Below are 3,258 nucleotides of genomic sequence, written 5' to 3'. Positions count from 1 at the left end.
TGGTTGTCTGTCTCTAAGTGTAGCCCTGTGATAGACTGGTTACCTGTCCAGGTGAACCTGCCTTCACCCTGAGTCAGCTGGGATAGACTCCAGCCTGATGGATGGATTACTTATGTGTAATTTTTACTTCTTGTTATCAGTTCAGTATTTCAGATATTAGTTTTGCGGTCAAAGCGTTTGACAGATGGTCTAATTTCTGAAGGCGTTGGTCATGTGACCACTGCTCCTGCCTCCGTGTCACCGTCTAAACGCTGACAAACAATCAACACAGAGGCGGAGGATGAGATTAAGCCCCGAGTGAGGATTTAAACTGCGTGCTCTGGGTTTGTTCACCATTTATTTATTTCTTTAAGGTCGAGTCCCGTGTTTGTAATGAAGCGGTTTGGATCAGCTGATGTGTGTGATTAGTTAATCAGAGGTGCCGTCCATGGAGCGAGGCCCGACAGCTGAACTGAGATAAGCGATCTGTAGGAGGGCCCTCAGCACTTTGTCATCTTTCAGAACCGTCCCTCTGTGTCAGGTTCAAGCCCCTCTCTCCGTCTACCACCGGCCAGAGGAAATTATCTCGACACGACATTTCCGAGTGCAGCCTGGATGTTTGCCACCGAGGCAGCAGCAGCCCAAAGGGGAGCGTGGTGTTTTTTTGTTTGTCGTCTCTCTCTCTCTCCCAGTTTTCATGTTGTAAAGTTTCCTCCTCCGTGATCAGCGAGGCAGACATCTGAGGCCTTCAGCAGCATCCACCGCTGCCTGCTGAGGAGCTGAGCAGCGAGGGAGGGGGTCGGCAAGGAGGGAGGGAGGCTTCATAAATATTACATCAAACAGAGCCAACATCACGCTGGAAAGATCTGCATGAGCAGCCTACACACTACGCTTTACCTGCCGTACTCGTTTCTGTGGGCTGTTCACACGAGCGCCGCCGCATCACGCTGCACGTGTGGTCGACTGTATCAGCGTCAGAGTTTAAATGCCAGTTGCTGTGCGGCAATTTGAGCACAGGGGACAAGTCAAGGAGATGATGGCTGACTTTTTGCTGGGTGGACCTGGCTAATCACCGCTGAGAGGTGACAGCCGGCTGTTGCCATGGTTTCCTCCTGACGAGACTCTTGGCGTGACAGAGTGAGTGACAGAGAGGAAGCAAATATAGATGGGAGAAATGAAACGATGCCAGCAGACATCGTCATTGTGATGAAGAGGCCTTTCAGACTGAAACCCACAGACTTTCCCTCCATCAGCCTTTTCTTTGTCCCTGAATGTCGGCTGTGACCCGTCAGAGGAGGTCACGAGGATTCAGGGCTGAATCTTTAACTGCAAAATGTTAAAAGCAGATTAAAAAACACTTCCTGAGAAATTTCATGACACCTTCGTGGTTACGGTTCAGTTTAAAGAAAAGTTCTGAATAAGTCTTCTTTAACCCTCTGAAGCCCAAAACGGAGTCTGAAAAGCAGACATTCACCAAAATGACTCCATTCATCAGGACCACGCTCTGAAAACAGAGGGCATCGTGGGATCTTAAACTTTCTGAGCTGTGACAGAACATCAGGTCGGTAAATTAACAAAATCTGAGCTTAATCAGAATTACGTCACATGACTGGTCCAAAAATTTGCATGAAGAAATTCAGGTGTTTTGTGACTGAACTGATGGAAACATCTACAGGATGCTAAGTGGCTATTTCTTCCAGTGTTGCTAACACCTGTGGACACCTGTGGACACCTATGGACACCTGTGGACACCTGTGGACACCTGTGGACACCTGGGGAGATGCTGCACAGGCTGCTTCCATTTTTTCTGTTTTGCAAAGGGAATAATCAGACAAATTTAACCTTTTTAATTTAATTTTTTTTTTTATTATTGTTTGTTTGATTATTTGTGGCATTATAATTCAGTCCTACTGCACACCAGACCTTTGTGAGTTCTCTCTACCTGTAGCTGGTTTGTTCCTGTGGAGGTGCAGGACTTAAAAAATGAGCCCACAGTGAGTGAAAATGCGACGGGAGCAGCAATCGCCCCCAAAACCAGTTGAAGTCCAGAGGGTTCATGGTAATTACTGATCTAATCATGTTAACAGCTCGATGGTATCTAAGATTTGCTCCTTTGTTTGAATTTAATGTTGTAGAAAAAGCTTCTAACATCCCTCAAACTAAAGAATCAGAACAAACAATACTTTGGTATCTGTACCAGAAATATTAGATTGAATTTACACAAACAAGTGACTCCATTTAAACCACCACACTAAAACAGATTTCACTTTCTACATTCAACATTTAAATGTTTGCATCAGGACACATGTCTTCTTCCATCATCGCTGTACAAACATTAGAACTTATTTTGAGCGCACAAGGACCTTGAACCAGTGATGTAAACTAGACTGAAGCATTAAAGGAGCGAGCTGAGCGGTGGACACATGAGGACATGAACCGTCTACGTGTGCTGCTCAGTTTAAACTCTTTACTTTCTCTTTACTCTCTACCTGCACAAGGAGCCTAAAACAAACTCTTCACTAACACAGACCAGAGTTTATTGAAGCGAGTGCCGCTGAACTAACCGTTAAACCAGAACTAATGTTTTAAACCTATGACGACATCCGTCCGCTGCATCGGTCTCATTACAGCACGTCACTTTCTAAAAGCAAACCGCCACGTAGGAGGTCATTCAATATTTAGAAACGCAGCCAAGCATGTGTTCACCAGAGACGGAGATAAAAGAGCGAGCACCAAACACACTCCGGCATCGTGTCACGGCATTTTGTTGTTTTTCCACCAAGTCACCCGACAGACGGACTCCTGAGTCCACGACGGAGAAACGTGATGTCAGAAGACTGAAAGGGCATCTTTTCTAGAGAGGGGTGGATGAATAAAGCTCATCAAAGACAAGGTGGAATGAGCTTGGGTGAGCAGCGCTGGTACCGTCCGCTGGAACATCATCATCATCATCATCATCACAACAATATTAGTGAGCAGCAGGGAGCGAGTGTCAACGAGGGAAATATCCGGTTCACATGCCAGCAGCCCCGTTATCCAGCCGGCTGTGTCAAACACATGCCCCGCGGCCCAATCTGGCCAAGTTCTGTAGCTGGCCTAGAAGAGCGCTCATGCCTAATGTGTCAGTGGAGCGCTCTGCAGTCGAGCACGTTCTATCAGGAGCGATCTGGGCCTGAACTCAAAACAACAGTTTGCCTTAACTATGAAGTACAAACGATAAAATACTAAAACAACAGCAGAGAGTCAACCGTCTGCTCGAGTCTGTAAAGATGCATCTTT

General features: G+C 46.3%; 1 protein-coding gene across 1 annotated transcript in view; it reads right to left on the bottom strand.

The window, feature by feature from the left end:
* Nucleotides 1-3,258, bottom strand: part of apba2b (amyloid beta (A4) precursor protein-binding, family A, member 2b) — a 70,168-nt gene that overhangs the window by 15,818 nt on the left and 51,092 nt on the right. The window lies entirely within an intron of this gene.

Source organism: Stegastes partitus, unplaced genomic scaffold (assembly GCF_000690725.1).
Source record: "Stegastes partitus isolate 25-593 unplaced genomic scaffold, Stegastes_partitus-1.0.2 Scaffold232, whole genome shotgun sequence".
Taxonomy (NCBI): Eukaryota; Metazoa; Chordata; class Actinopteri; family Pomacentridae; genus Stegastes; species Stegastes partitus.
Note: the sequence above shows the minus strand (reverse complement) of the source record. Positions and strands in the feature narration are given on the sequence as shown.